The 17019-nt window shown below is 44.2% G+C and overlaps 1 long non-coding RNA gene across 1 annotated transcript in view; it reads right to left on the reverse strand.

The window, feature by feature from the left end:
* LOC137383921 (uncharacterized) overlaps window positions 1-16671 on the reverse strand; it is a 155603-nt gene extending 138932 nt beyond the window's left edge. The window contains exon 1 of the long non-coding RNA XR_010977490.1: window positions 16447-16671. This is a non-coding gene — a long non-coding RNA (uncharacterized lncRNA). The remainder of the gene's footprint in view (window positions 1-16446) is intronic.
* Between the last annotated feature and the right edge of the window lie 348 nt (window positions 16672-17019).

Raw genomic sequence — 17019 nt, forward strand, 5'->3', positions numbered from 1 at the left:
CTCCTACACCCAGCCATTTCACTGGGAGGTAGTGCCAGAGTTTAATTACCTTCCAACAATCAGGGAGGAAACCATGGAAGCTTTGGCAGAGGCTTGGGAGTAGATTACCTGTGGTCTTTAATGCAGTTACATAAGAACATAAGAAATAGGAGCAGGAGTAGGCCATATGGCCCAATAAAGCCTGCTCCACCATTCAATAAGATCATGGCTGATTTGATAGTGGCCTTAACCCCACTTTCCTGCCTGTCCCCCATAACCCTTGACTCCCTTGTCAATCAAAAATCTGTCTAACTCAGCCTTAAATATATTCAATGACTCGGTCTCCACTGCTCGCTGGGGAAGAGAATTCTAAACACTAATGACCCTTTGACAGAAGAAATTCCTCCTCATCTCTGTCTTAAATGGGAGACCCCTTATTTTGAAACTGTGCCCTCTAATTCTAAATTCCCCAACGAGTGGGAACCATCCTCTCAGCAGCTACCCTGTCAAGTCCCTCAGAATCTTACATGTTTCAATAAGATCACCTCTTAATCTTCTAAACTCCAATGAGTACAGGCCCAACCTGCTCAACCTTTCCTCATAAGACAAACATCCCAGGAATCGGCCTAGTGAACCTTCTCTGAACTGCTTCCAATGCAAGTATGTCCCTCCAAAACTGTACACAATACTCTAGGTGCGGTCTCACCAATGACCTGTACAGTTGCAGCAAGACATTATATTATATTCTTATACTCTATCCCCCTTGCAATAAAGGCCAACATTCCATTTGTCTTCCTAATTGCTTGTTGCAGCTGCACGCTGACTTTTTGTGATTCATGTACAAGGCCACCGAGGTCCCTCTGTGCTGAAGCATTCTGCAGTCTCTCTCTCCATTTAAATAATATTCTGCTTTTCTATTGTTATGGGCAGGTGGTAAGGGGTGTGGATGGTTTCCAGTGTTCATCTCCCAACTGAGCGCAATCGTATTTTGTTTAAAATGATGAGTTAGCCTGAGTGATTTTAGGGCCACATTAACAAACAATGACAGGTTTTCTTGTAGGTCAAATAAAAGATAACTATTTATTTTTACACAATTCCCGAAATGATCATAACCTCACTCATGCACATATTCACTCACACACGCATACACAAGAATAGAAAGATAGAGAGGAAAAGGGTAAGTGGTTTAAAGTGAGGAAGGTGTTTGTGGTTCATGGTAAGCCAGTTGAATTTTCTAAGGAGGAGAGTCTCATTTAAAGGTTCAGGCCTGGATGTTTGTAGTCTTGAACTTGTTGAGGTGTTGTAGATTTCTGAAGGTTAAGACATCAGACCAGAGGTGGTGATCACTTTCAGTTCTCTGCTGCAGCAAGTTGAAATTCAAAATTAGCAGCAGGGTTTCTTCCTTGTTTTGGCTGGATCTCTTTCCACAGCCTCTCACTAGATTGCTTTCTGTGATGTTGTTGTAATCTCTTCTCTCTCTCCAGAGGGCTACCTTTTAAGGTCAAAATCCATCACATTAGCATTTCTGTTAGTTGACACATGGCCTTTTCCCCTGGTGTGACCATACAATGGACCAGGATGTGGAATCCATGGTTATCTATTGATGTCTGGATGGGCACCATTCTGTTATGATGTGGCTTCTTCACACCTTCTTTGCCTTAGGAAAAATCCATTCAATTCAGGACTGTCTCTTGATGGTTTTACATTGTCCACTTTTTTAAAGGAAAAGTCAATTTCACAGAGTCCACATTGAATACAGTTTGTATCTTAAAAGTTAGGGAAATGATATGTCTTTACTGGACATAACACTACGCTTCCTGCCAAAGTGGGCAACCTCACATTTTCCCACATTATACTCCATCTCCAAATTTTCACCCACTTAAACTATCTCTATCCCTTTGCAGACATTTTGTGTCCTCCTCACAACTTGCTTTCCTACATATCTTTGTATCGTCTGCAGATTTGGCTACAATGCACTCAGCCCTGTTATCCAAGTCATTAATATAGATCATAAATAGCTGAGGCCTCAGCACTGACCCCTGTGGCACCCCACTAGTTACAGTTTGCCATCCTGAAAATGAGCCATATATCCCAACTCTCTGTTTCCTGTTAGTTAGCCAATCCTCTATCCATGCTAATATATCACCCCCAACACCATGAGCTCTTATCTTGTGTGGTAACCTTTTGTGTGGCACCTTATCGAATGCCTTTTGGAAATACAAATACACATCTACTGGTCCCCCTATATCCATCTTGCTTGTTAATCCTCAAAGAACTCTAATAAATTTGTCAAATACGATTTCCCTTTCACAAAACCATGTTGGCTCTGCCTGATCGTATTGTGATTTTCTAGATGTCCTGCTACTACCTCTTTAATAATGGATTCTAGCATTCTCCCAGTGACAGATGATAGGCTAACTGGCCTATAGTTTCCAGCTTTCTGTTTCTCTCTTTTCTTGAACAAAGGTGTTACATTTGCAGTTTTCCAATCTGCTACAACCTTTCCAGAATCTAGGGAATTCTCTTCCAATGCCACTCCTCCATTGTCCGACTCCAAGAGACTGCATTTGCTTAGTTCCATTCTTTGTTTATATGCTGTGGCTCTCATTTATAACCAGAGCAATCTTGCAATGGCTTCTCTTCCCACACCTTCATTGTTACCTCTGAAAGCCCCCAAGAATCCACTCTTGGTCCCCTCCACTTCCTTATCTACATATTGCCTCTCGGCAACATCATCCACAAATACAGCGTCAGCTTCCACATGTACACTGATGACACCCAGCTTTACTTCCCAATCAATTCTCTCAACCCCTCAAAAGCCTCAATGCTGTGAGACTGCTTGTCCAACATCCAGCTCTGACTCAGCCATAAATTCATCCAATTGAACATTTGGAAAACCAAAGCCATCATGTTTGGTTCCTCCCCCATAAATTCTATTTCCCCATCACAAACTCCAGTCCCCTCCCAGGCCACTGTCTCAGACTGAATCAGACAGCTCAAAATCTGAACATCCTGTTTAACCATGAGCTGAGCTTCTGCCCTCTTCTGTATCCTCCCTATGACAGAGTCCACTTACTTCCACCTCCATAACATCATATACCTCTTTCCTATCTCAGCTATCTCAGGAAAATGGTTGTGGTTGTTGAAGGATAATCAAAGCCCCAGGACGTCTCTGCAGGAGTTCTTCAGGGTGGTATCCGAGGCCTAACCATCTTCAGCTGCTTCATCAGTGACCTTCCCTCCATCATAAGGTCGGAAATGGGGATGTTCACTGATGATTGTACAATGTTCAGTACCATTTGCAATTCCTCAGATACTGAACCAGTCCATTCCCATATGCAGCAAGACTTTGACAACATTCAGGTTTGGGCTGATAAGTGGAAGTGACATTCATGCCACACAATTGCCAGGCAATGACCATCTCCAAGAAGAGAGAACCCAACCATCTCCCCTTGAAATTCAATGTTATTACCATCGCTGAATCCCTCACCTTCAGCATCCTGGAAGTTACCATTGACCAGAAACTTAATTGCAGCAGCTTATTAATATTATGGCTGCAAGAGCAGATCAGATGCTGGAAATTATATGGCGAGTAACTCACCTCCTGACACACCAAAGCCTTTCCACCATCTACAAGACACAAGTCATGAGTGTGATGGAATACTCTCCACTTGCCAGCATGAGTGCGGCTCCAGCAACCTTCAAGAAACTCAACAACATTCAGGACAAAGCAATCCACTTGATCAGCACCCCATAAACCATTCTCTCCCTCCACCACCGGTGTACGGTGGTAGCAGTGTGTACCACCTACAAGATGCACTGCAGCAAACTCGCCTTCAACCCACAACCTCTACCACCTAAAAGGACAAGGGCAGCAGGCACATGGAAACACTGCCACCTGCAAGTTCCCCACCAAGTCACTCACCATCCTGACTTGGAACTATATCGCTGTTCCTTCACTGTCGCTGGGTCAAAATCCTGGTACTCCCTCCCTAACAGTGCTGTTGGTGTACCTACACCAGATGGATTGCAGTGGTTCAAGAAGGCAGCTCATCACCAACTTCTCAAGGACAATTAGCAATAAGCAATAAATAGTGGCCTTGCCAGTGATGCTCACAATGCCAAGAACAAATAAGAAAAATCCCATGTGCTGCTGAAATCCTCATTCTCTCCTAACTTCTCCAGCATAGCTCAGCATCATTCCTTTTATTTATTTGTTTCCCTTCTGTAAAGCATGTTTCCATGTTAAAGGTACTCTATGAATGAAAACTGTTATTGTTTGTTTTGTAGCACTATTTATTGATGAAATGAGTCATTATGGAATATGTCAAAGCTTTGAGTCTTTAGTTTCATTATCTCTGATTCAAATAATAAGAATCTCAAAGAAATAAGATTTAGAAATATGAAAAATTATCCAATTTCATTTATGGTTCAATAGCACTCCCAGCTAAATATTCTAAATGAATCTCTTCTCAAGAGCTTAATATTTCAATGAAATGTCCTCATGAAATATCGCATATGCCTTCAAATGGTGACCAAGCTCCTCAGCAGCTGTAATTGCAGTGTTGGCTACACAAGTGTGAGGATCTGTTAATTTTATTCATATTGTTCTTGTTTCCACTTAGTCTTCACATGAACAGAACTGCACTCTCATTATGAGGTGATTAAACCTGTGGATTTTTTTTAACAGCAACATTTGCTCTAAGTATGTCAGTCAGGACTGCAGTCTGAAAAAGATTGAGAAAAAAAACAAAGGAGATTGGAAACTAACAAATACAGAAGCAACGCCCAAGAGTTGGGAGGAAAGGAAACACGTTGGAGAATAATCGAGCTAACTTAACCGAGAAGGTATGATTTAGATGCATGGGAAGAAAGGAAGAATAGACAGCGATAATAACTCAAGCAAGGAGGGAGTCAAATCTGAATGAAAGTTTGAATGGCAGTCACATTCAGACTGATAGGAAGTGGAGAGAATTACAACGAAACCACTCTCATTATCAGCATTGAGGCTTTAAGACCTCTCAGTGGTGATTGACACCTCATGACACAGTAACAATTGAGCCTCTGAGTTGATCTTTACTAATTGTTCTGGTTGAATTAGGGAGAGTTTGTCATGCAATGGCAACAGTTCAAAGTGACAACAATTACACAGCAGGGATGCTGGTGTGTGCATTAGTTTGTTGATGCCACCACAGATACTGGAATCAAATGTTTGCATTAATTAGGTTTGAGTGGCATAGATGGCTTTTTCTAATTTTTTTATTTCATTTTTATTTATTTTTTGACAGTTTGAGAAAGGTCACACAGTATAAACTGGTCATTACCAAGTACATAGGGCTGGATTTTCCCACAAGCTTCAGGACCCTGGGGACTGAACCCGCAGTTACTGGCAGTAAGACAGGTGGCCAAATCTTCCCGGAGGGGACTCCTAATTGACCGCCACCATGCTTGCCATCCTATTAAGTAACCCCACTGGGAGAGGTGGGGCATTGCTGAGGCAGGTCGGGGGTCACAAGTGTGCCTCAACACAGAGGTACCCTCGGTGACATGAATTTAAAGTTAAACTTATTCGGGGCAAAGCCGTTAGGCCCCTCGAAGCGGAGGGGAAACCCCTCTGGGTACATTGATTGGGCCACTGCTGCGGCCTTTTCGGCCCTCCTCTTTGGGGCATGGAGCCTCCGGCTCCAATGGTTCACTTGCCTGCTGCAGGAGGCCACCGCCATGGAGATGGCGGCCTCTGCACACGGGGAGGGTTGCCGCTCCGCCAGTGCCAACATGCTGGCACGCCCACAAAATCAAATTTAATTGCGTTTAATTGGTTGCCTGCCTCCATTCAGCAGGAAGCCGATCCAATCCCCAGCCTGCCGCAGGAAATTTCCCTAGTGGCGGGAATGTGTCAAGAAGCCGTCCAGACATGGCTCCCCCTTCCTGGTCCCCCTCCTTCCCGCCTCCAAGCCCACCGCCATGGGGCCAGGAAAATTCAGCATCATTTATAAACAATAATGCAAGTATAAAGTTTCTGAAACAGGAACATCCAGATAATTACAACTAACTAATGATTAATTGGTTAATAAAATGCACTCAATTATCTATAATTAAAACAGGAAATGATGGAGATGCTCAGCAGGTTAGGGGGCATTTGTGGAGAGAGAAGCAGAGTTCACCTTTCAGTGCCATGACCTTTCGTCAGAACTGGAAAAAGTTAGAGATGTAACAGCTTTTAAGCAAGTACAGAGGAGGGAAATGGAGAAGGGGGCAGGGGTGATAGGGTAGAAAGGCAGGAGAGATTAAATGACAAAAGGGATGATGGTGCAAAGCAAAAGGGGACAAGAAAAGAAACAAAATATGAGTCTTGAGGAGCTGTAAATAGCATCTGAACTAATTTCTTGTTTCATAAAACAAAGAAGACATACACTCAACCTTCTCCATCACATTACCTATTTATTCATTTCAGACAAGAAGACCATAACTTTGAAGAAAGCCCCAATCTGGCATGGACTCGATGGGCCAAATGGCGTCCTTCTATGCTGTAAATGACCCTGTGACTCTAATGGATTCTCAATAACATGTTGCTGTCCAAGAAAGGCTTGTTCACCTTTCAGCACTAAGACAGAGGAAAGGGGAAGAACATTATTCCAATGCTTAAGTAGACAGAAAAGGGGCAAGACAGCAGTAGTCCCAGCAGGAGCAGTGCGAGGGAAATCCATGTCAGGACAGTGAGGCCGAGGTAGCTCTCACCTTTGCTCAGACCTTTGCTCAGTCTCCAGTTTTATCTCACCCCAATTGATCGGAGATTCAAGCCCGATGTGTCAAACCGCCCCAGCTAGAGGTAAAGAGCAATTGCATAATCCCAGTGTAGAACTTTAATCTGCCCTGGCATGATACATGTTTCATTTATTAATGATTACATGGCTCTCTCAGCCCTCATCTGAACCATCCCTCTAAGACTACCCTAATGTTTCTTTCCCTGATATGATTAAGAATCTCCCATATGGTCCCTGCCGTCAGTTGGATGTGATTGGTGCTTTATTGCCCAACAGCCTCCATTGATTTGAGTAATTTCTTTTCAGGTGTAGTACATGATGTAAAGCCCTGTTAAAGCTGCCTGTAATAGAATCACAACTAAACACTGAAGGGGCAAGGCTGTTGTTAATGAGAATCATTAATGTTCTTAAGAAAAAGACCTGTTTCACAGCAACAGCCGCTGTGCCTCACTTGCAGAATTCTGTGATGTGAAGTCTGAGTACATTCTCTCAATCCAAATGTTTCATTAACATGAAACTAGAATATGGGGTAGCACAGAAGGAGCAAGAAATCACTGAGTGAGAAGTTTTTTTGGCAGGCTTTGAATGCAGGCAGGTTCCATATTTTATCTTTACTTAAATTGAAACTGGAAATAAGATAAAACTTGTATAGTCCTAAAGCAATATCATTCCATTACCATGATGCCAGACCCATCTCTGGTGTGTACAATGGGTCACAGCATCCTTTACTGTGGCGATGCAGTCTCTTTAAACTTAAGTCAGAAAAGTGCCCATTTTGATACACCAAAATTAGACTGAATTATTCACTTCCTTTTGCAGCAGCTGAGTACTAACGATTTAACCTAAATAATTATGAGCAGAATGTAGCTTTCCGTAATCATTTACCATATGCAGTAACTTATTTCAAGATCCAGAAAAAAAATCTGGCAATGTAGGATCACAATGTGAGACATTGATGCGCTGGTGCTCAAAATGTTCCTATAAAATTTTCTCATCCGTTATTCTAACAGAGTTATTAACAAACCGACATGATTAAAAGTTTCCCATCCAGACTGTGACTGTAGTGCAGGGTAATGCGTCATTCACACAGGGAAATTGCCCTTCACAGAGGCAAAAAAAATCATGAGGTAAAAATCATGATTGATTTAAATATCATATTGGTCTTTTTAAAAAATGGAACCCCTGAAATTCCATGGGATTTTCCTGGCCTCGTGCTCTAACTCTTGGCACTAGAGTGGCAGACCCCTCAGGAAAATGGTGTAAGTAGCTGAAAACGGCAGCAGACCAAGAGAATTTCAGCAGAATTTCAGGGCCGAAGATCTTTAACTGAAGAATGGTGATCAGCTCAATTACCGCTTAAGCAAGAAGGAAAAAGCCACCAAATGAACAAGGAGAATTTGCAAGTCATCAATGAACAAGCAGCTAGCACCACATAATTAACCAAATCAAAGTGCTCAGTTGTCTTCAAACTGCTATAAGATCCCATTTTGGTCTCTTACAATCCTACAATACACTCCTAAATATAAACAACTTACATTTATAAAGCACATTTAACATAGTAAAACATCCCAAGGTGTTTCACAGAAGGGTAAAAAGGCAAAAAAAAGTCATGAACCTTCCCTATAAACTCACTCACGGCATCTTCCAATAGCTAACACATCATTCACACCAAAGAGCTATCTTAGGGGGCTCTGGATTGCCATCTGCTTCATTTGTACCGCTTCAATACTTCAGAAGAACCTCGAATCCTCTCTGATTTGAAAGAAAGACTTGCATTTATATCTCGCTTTTTACCACCATCAGATGTCTCAAAGCGTTTTACAGCCAATGACGTGCTTTTGAAATGTAGTCACTTTAGTAATGCAGTGCCAGAATGCACACAACAAGCTCCCACAAACAATAATGTGTTAATGACCAGATAATCTGTTTTTGTGATGTTGATTGAGGAATAAATATTGGCCTGGACACAGGAGAGAACTCCCCTGCTCTTCTTCAAAACAATGCAATGGGATCTTTTACATCCACCTGAGAGGACAGACAGGGCCTTGGTTTAACATCGCATCTGAAAGACAGCACCTCAAACAATGCAGCACACCCTCAGTACTGCACTGAATGGTCAGCCTTGATTTTTTTATGCTCAAGTCTCTGGAGAGGGACGACTCAATGACTTATGATGCAATGGCGTGAGTGCTACCAACTGAACCCCGCAGCTGACACTCTGACATGAGGAATTTAGTGATCTACATTTTCCACAATGGTTTGCAACCTGGTGCTCAGCTTTGCTGCAGGGTACTGTGAATCAGTCTATGAGTTATAAGTTCTTTCCCCCCGATTGGAGGGAGAAAAAAATCCTTAGAAGTAAATGCAACAGCTTAGAAACTACAACTCCTAGCCTTTGAAAAATGTTTTTCGATTATCTTCAAGACTGCTAATGAGTGGGGAGAATCTGCCAGCCTTTTGCCTGAATATAATGACTCGGTACCTTACTGAAGAAATCCAGCACTTGCTCCAATTGTGTACTGGCAGAATTCAGGCAAAATATGGCCTCAGGACGTCCCTGAGGTGCAACAAGCAATTAGGAAGGCAAATGGAATGTTGGTCTTTACTGCCAATGAAGTACTTTTGAAATGTTGTCACTGTTGTAATGTAGGAAATGCAGCAGCCAATATTGCATACAGCAAGGTCCCACAAACAGCAATATCATAATGACCAGATGTTGTTAGTGAGGTTGGTTGAGGGATATAAATATTGGCCAGGATGCCGAGGAGAACTCCCCTGCTTTTCTTCGAATAGTGTCATGGGATCTTTTGCATCCACTCGGGAGAGTAGATAGGACCTTAAGTCAAGGTCTCATCCAAAAAGTGACACATCTGATATGCAGAACTCATTCAGTACTGTACTAGTGTCAGTATGGATTTTGAGCTGATGTCGCTGGAATGGGACTTGAATCCACAATCTTCTGACCCAGAAATGAGAGTGCTATCACTGAGTTATGACATAATAGGAAGGACCGTGATCAACAGCTGGGGTCAGGTGCCCTAGACATTGCCCAAAACTCTACTTCAATTCCAACCCTAAACTCCTGAACTCCCAATGCTTTCCCACCCCAATTCACTTCCATCCCCCAATACTCACAGATATGCATATTATGTCCCATTTTCCCACTTAGCTCATCTACTGCATCCCACTACCCACCAGTGACCAGTACATAATACCTATTATCTTGTCTTGTACACTGAACTTCAATACATTAAGGAATGGAAATTCAATACACCAATCTAAGAAGCTATCAGAGACCGATGCACAGAGGTTGGGGGATATATAGAAAAAATATCGGTTATACCAATGCAGAAGTTTACATAAAGAAATTTATTGAAGGCCAATAGGCATATAAATACAAGGAAAAATGTATTTGAGAGGTTACAGAGAAAGAGCGAAAGACAAAGAGAGCCATACAAAAATAATTAGAAAGTAGCAAAGACAATAAGACTGGGATTTTATCAGCTTCTGGAAGCAGGCTGGGAGTGGGAGGGCTGGTAAAATGGTGGCGGAAGTCATCAGAAGGGAAACTCAATGACCGGGATTTTATAGAGCTCCTAACGCCGGGCTGCGTGGCGGGGTAGGGGTGGGGGTGGAGGTGGGGGTGGGACCGGAAGATTATTCCGGCAGTGGCCTGCCAAGGAGCCTGACATCGGGAGGCCTGGGCCTGATCTTCCCACCGTCGGCAAGTCTTGGTGGCAGCCCCTCTGCCACTGGGCGACAGGACCCGGCTTTGAATATTCAAATTACCAGAATGCATATATTTAAATAAACTTACCTGCAGTCTTACCATTGGGCCATGATCCTCTGAGTAGTGGCAGGCACTCATGCGCCTTCACTTGCCCATCTGGGGAATGCAGGCACTGCAGTGACGGGGAAGGGAGGAACTTAAGATTTTTCATGTGGGAGGGGGAACGGGGTCAAATTTACTTCATTAGTGGAGGCGATGGTGGGAAGGGGTGACCTGTGCACTTTGTTCAGTATTGGGGAGGAGGTCAAGCATGGAAGGTAAGTGTTTTGTGGGGGGAGAGGGCAAATAATGACTTTTATTGTTATTGGGGGGTGGGAAAGGGGTGGCAGATTTTTAATCAGTGCAGTGGGAGGGGTATAACTTTAAAATTTTAAATTAGTCAGCTGCCCTTTAAAAATGGTGGCAGCACCTGCACTTAGGCAGCTGATGCCATTGCTGGCGTCAGGAAAGCCTGCCCCCTCCACGTGAATTGGGGGGGGGTGGGGAGTGGGGGGGAGGGCTGACCAGTTCATTAACATGGACCTGCGTGAGAAAGATCGCGGCGGCATGGCGGTGTGTGGCCCGCACATGCAGGCTGCCATTTTTTTCACCTGCCGCTGCTCCTGGTGACAGGTGAATGAAATCCAGCCCAATGTCTTCCCAGTGGCATGGGATAGTTCTAAAGGTGGGAATGGCAGTGGCTGGGCCACCCAATGACTGCAGATGGCTGGCCAATTAATAAACTGGCATAACAACAGCCATTATACGACCCTGCCGGCATTTTACCGGTGTCAGAACAGCCCCTGCTGTGTGGGGAGACCGCCGGTACATTGAGGTGGCCTCCCAGCAGTTTCCTGGGGGGAGGGGGTGGGGACCTTCTTCCTGGGGACTCCATTTCCCATGGAGGGGTGCCCCAGTGGCAATAGCCATCCCTGCAGTTCTGCTGCCGCCGCTGAAGAGTTCGCCTCTCCGTTTGTTGGGGCCTGCCTGGCCCTGGCACATTATAAAACATTCTCTCTGGCCTTTCGCGTGCACCTCAACATGGAGGCACTCTTCCTCAGCTTGAAGCCTGAGCAGCATCCGCCTCTATTGATGGTGCTGCCGAGGCAGCTGAGCTGCCGGCCCTCTGATTGGGCCTGCAGCTCGGAGAGGCCAGTGGTGGCCTCTTAGTTGGCCGCCACCAGTAAAATCCCCTCCGCATCCCACTGTTTGCTCATGCAAGCTCAGGACCTGCATTTGGTCCTGGTGGCAGGATCAACAACATGCCAGTAACACTCTGCCCTAAGAGACTCTCACAGGAACAGAAACCGTTTTCAAAAACAAAACTTAGCTCATTGGGCAACACCACTGAAAATCAAAACTGAAAATGTTGGTCAGTTCTGACGGAAGGTCACAGACCTGAAATGTTAACACAGTTTCTCTGTCCACAGACGCTGCCAGACCTGCTGAGTATTTCCAGCATTTTCTGTTTTTACTTCAGATTTCCAGCATCTGCAGTATTTTCCTTTCGTTCCACTAGAAATCAAGGTTTATTTTCGACATATTAAGCATTTTGTCAAAACCCCAAGGAGATGTTCAAAGGTTGAGTTATGATTCCTTCCGCCCAGAGGGGAGAGGAAAGTCAGGTTTATACTGGTGAGGCAGTGAAAGAGACGAAAGGGAGAAATTAAAAGCACAGCACTGTTCTGATTTGAAGCACAGATGCTGCTCCTTATTAAACACCCCCTGCTCTATATACAATTGCATCGGGAGTTTCTTTGGAAGACATTGAGAATGCGATGATCTGGAGTTGTAGGTCAGTCTTGATAATTTGTACGCCAGTATCATGCTGGGCAATTTCACTTCAAATGCTTTCTAGCTATAAAGCTACTTAATGTGGAGTTATTGTCTCAGGTTTATCCAGGCAGACTGAAGGTTTAAACTGTCACAAGTCAGAGAATTAAATAAAAACAGGAGATGCTGGAAATACTCAGCAGGTCTGGCAGCATCTGTGGAGAGAGAAGCAGAGTTAACATTTCAGGTCAGAGTCCCTTCTTCAGAACTGACAAATATTAGAAATGTAAAAGGTTTTAAGCAAGTAAAGCGGGGGTGGGGCAAGAGATCACAAAGGAGAAGGTGTCGATAGGACAGGGTCACAGAGAATAACTGACCAGAAGGTCATGGAACAACGGGGAACGGTATGTTAATGGTGTGCTGAAAGACAAAGCATTAGTACAAAGCGTTAAATGTTATTCCATGGTGTTCACCAAAGGTGTTTTTCCTATGTAAATCCAAGTATTCATAGAACTGGCTTTTAATAAGTATGTGGGTCAGTTCAATGGTGTTATACTCCCAGAAGAAAGCCATGCTGAAAGCAAGTACAGGGCGGAGGTTGGCACTACCTTTCAGCTCTGTTTCCTGGGTGCATGAGAAGTGATGAAATCGCTTTATTGACACCGGAGTTTGTGGGGACTGATGGCAAGAAAAGTAGGATTTTGTTTACGTCTGTCATGCAGTTTCCTCTGATTCTCTGTTGCCTCTATTAATGGAGAGTATGTGTACTGTTATTCCTGATTGGAGAAGATTGTGCATGTGTCACAACAACAACTTGCACTTACATAGCACCGATAAGTAATAAAATGTCCCAAGGTGCTTTACGAACAACATACGAACAATCGAATTAGGAGCAGAACTAGGCCATTCAGCCCCTCGAGCCTGCTCCACCATTCAATAAGATCATGGCTGATCTGTTTGTGTCTCGAATTCCACACTCCCATCTACCCCCGATAACCTAACAAGAATCTATCTCTCTCCGCCTTAAAAATATTCAATGACCCCGCCTCCACCACCTACTGAGGCAGAGAGTTCCAAAGTCGCACAACCCTCAGAAAGAAAAAATTTCTCCTCATCTCTTCCCTAAAAGGGCGACCCCTAATTTTAAAACACTGGCCCTTGTTCTGGACTCACCCATAAGAGGAAACATCCTTTCCACATCCACCTTGTCAAGACCGTTCAGGATCTTATAAACTTCAATCAAGTCTTCCCTCACTCTTCTAAACTCCAGTGAAAACAAGCCCAGTCTGTCCAACCTTTCCTCAGAAGACAACCTGCTCATTCCACGTATCAATCTAGTAATAAAAACATGAAATGCTGGAAATACTCAGCAGGTCTGGCAGCATCTGTGGAGAGAGAAGCAGAGTTAACCTTTCAGGTCAATGTTTCAGGTCAGTGACCCTCCCAGAACCGCAACAGGGTTCCCCTTTGTCCTCACTTTCCACCCCACCAGCCCCCACATCCAAAGGATCATCCTCCACCATTTCCGCCACCTCCAGCGTGATGCCACTACCAAATGCATCTTCCCCTCCCCTCCCCTGTCAGCATTCTGAAGGGATCGTTCCCTCCGCGAGACCCTGGTCCACTCCTCCATTACCCCCACCACCTCGTCCCCTTCCCACAGCACCTTCCCCTGCAATCGCAGGAGGTGTAATACCTGCCCATTTACCTTCCCTCTCCTCACTATCCAAGGCCCCAAACACTCCTTTCAGGTGAAGCAGCGATTTACTTGTACTTCTTTCAATTTGGTATACTGTATTTGCTGCTCACAATGTGGTCTCCTCTACACTGGGGAGACCAAACCCAGACTGGGTGATCACTTTGCGGAACACCTCCGGTCAGTCCAAAAGCATGATCCCAAGCTTCCAGTTGCTGGTCATTTCAACACTCCCCCCCCCCCCCACCCCACCACCACTCTCATGCCCACATCTCTGTCCTGGGATTTCTGCAGTGTTCCAGTGAACATCAATGCAAGCTCAAGGATTTATCGATTAGGCACGCTACAGCCTGCCGGACTGAACATTGAGTTCAGTAATTTCAGAGCATGACGGGCTCCCCTTTTTATTTTTATTTTTAGTTATTTTTTATTTTTTATGTGTTTATTTTAGTTTAGTTTGTTTAGTTTGTTTCTATGGTGCCAACCCACTGTTTTTTTCATGTTTGTGCTTGGGGCCAGGCTGTTCATTTTTCTGTCAATTAACACCCTCTCTGCACTAACGCGTTGTCTTTCACCATACCATTAACATACTGTTTGCCTTTGCTCCATGACCTTCTGGTCAGTTATTCTCTGTGACCTTGTCCTATCAACCTTCTCTTTTGTTATCTTTTGTCCCACCCCCACTTTACTCGCTTAAAACAAAGAACAAAGAACAGTACAGCACAGGAACAGGCCATTCAGCCCTCCAAGCCTGCGCCGATCTTGATGCCTGCCTAAACTAACACCTTCTGCACTTCCGGGGCCCATATCCCTCTATTCCCTACCTATTCATATTACATTACAAAACCTATTACATTTCTAATATCTGCCAGTTCTGATGAAGGGCCACTGACCTGAAACATTAACTCTGCTTCCTTCTCCCCAGATGCTGCCAGACCTGCTGAGTATTTCCAGCATTTCTTGTTTTTATTTCAGATTTCCAGCATCTGCAGTATTTTGCTTTTATATCAATCGAGTAAATCTCCTCTGAACCACCTCGAATGCATTTACATCCTTCCTTAAGTAAGGAGATCAAAATTGCACACAGTATTCGAGATGTGGTCTCACCAATGCTCTGTATAACTGAAGCATAACATCCTTACTTTTATTTTGAATTCCTCTCGTAATAAAGGATTGCATTCTATTAGCCTTCTTCATTCCTTGCTGCACTTGCATACTAACTTTTTGTGACTCATGCACTAGAACACCTAGAGCCCTCTACACCTCGGAATTCTGCAGTCGTTCTCCATTTAAGTAATACTCCACCTTTTTATTCTTCCTGCCAAAGTGAACAACTTCACATTTTCCCACATTATCCTCCACCTGCCAGAATATCTATATAGGAGGGTTAGGGTATGAAATTTGACACCAAGCCACGTAAGAAGATATTAGGTCAGTTGACAATATAGGTTTTAAGGAATGTCTTAAAGGAGGAAAAAGAGGTAGAGAGGTTTAGGAAGGGAATTCCAGAGCTTAGGGCCCAGGCCATTCAAGGCATGGTGATTAAAATGGGGGATGCTCAAGAGGGTTGTCAGGCTGAAGGAGATCACAATGATAGGGGGAAGGGCAAAGGATGAGGATTTTAAATCAGAGGCATTGCTTGACCCGAGACTTCATGTTGTCTGTCAATTATAATGATTGTGACATACAGCCCAGGGCTGAACATGCTGCTGAGTGCCTGCATGGCTCAGCGGAGCTCCAAGTTCGTGCTAGGCTAGCACCACTTAAAGCTAGCCTGTACCTCTTAAAGGCAAGGTGCATTCTGGCTGCAGCTGGGGCTGTAAGTGGTGAAAGAGGAGTTAAAGAGCAGGAAGAATCAGTGAAAAATGACACAACGGGTTAAGGTTCTCCAGTGCAGCGCTGGAGGCCTTGGGCCTTGGTGCAGGAGGTGCACAGCAGGAGAGAGGTCCTCTTTCCACAGGGGCCCCAGGAGGCCCTCTAGATTGATACTAGGAAGGCAGTGGGAGTAGATAGCCATTGCGGTCAATGTCGGCAGTCTAGTTCTGAGGGCCTGGATGCAGTGACACAAGAGGTTTAATGACCTTACAGGTTGTCAAGCTCAGTGAAAACATCTTCACATACCATATTCTACCACTAGCCTCATACACCTGGCTTAGCTGGAGGAGCCTAGACGGAAAAGGAATTCTGCTGACAGCCCTTCTCCCCCTCCTCCTCCCTGTAAGAAAAGTTTATCTTCTTGTTTGCTGCCACTGCTCCTTCTCATGCTGCAGCCCAAGGGTGAATGCTACTATTGCACCCACGATTGGAAGTAAGTGGTGTGCCCAGAGCCCTTGCGGTCACCAGCAATGCCTTCCCCATGTGCAACATTACTCCCTCCAGCCTTTACCAACTGTAAACAACTGCTCCAAACACCCAGCATTTCCATAAACTCAAACAGAGCTAATAGAAAGTAATCAGCAACTAACCGGCAAGTTATTGTTGATCCCTTTAAATGATGTTTGTGGTAAGACATGCTCAGCTGTGCATGTTTAAGAGAGGACGTTAACTAGAGAGGCGAGGTCCAAAGTGGCAGCACCAGGGTCAAGTCAGCATTCGATGCTGATTGACGTCACGATTTGCTTACTCTTCCAGCACACACTCGTAATGACCATGCTAGTGTCCTCACCAAGAAACTACTGGCACTATGGAGCCAAATCTTGTTCCAAAGGTCTTTTCATAACTCCTCACTGAAACCAATCATTGAGAGCCCAAAGTTCAGCCCATACATGTAGCCCATTGCATTGAATAAAAGTCTTCGAAAACTCAAATTGCACATAAAATGATTCAAGTGTGATCGTACTTTGTACCAGTGGAATGGACAGTTGTCTATTGAATTTCTGCTATGTGTCATATGGGTAAGAAGGTGAAACTCCACTGAAGGAAACTATGGAGGATGAGCATATGTTGTGTTGATTGCATTGCACATCTTAATTTTTTTTAATACCAAAGTATTCCCATGTAGTCCAACAAAAACAAATGACATTATGTCATTAAAATAA

This window comes from Heterodontus francisci, chromosome 25 (assembly GCF_036365525.1).
Source record: "Heterodontus francisci isolate sHetFra1 chromosome 25, sHetFra1.hap1, whole genome shotgun sequence".
In the NCBI taxonomy this organism is placed as follows: domain Eukaryota; kingdom Metazoa; phylum Chordata; class Chondrichthyes; order Heterodontiformes; family Heterodontidae; genus Heterodontus; species Heterodontus francisci.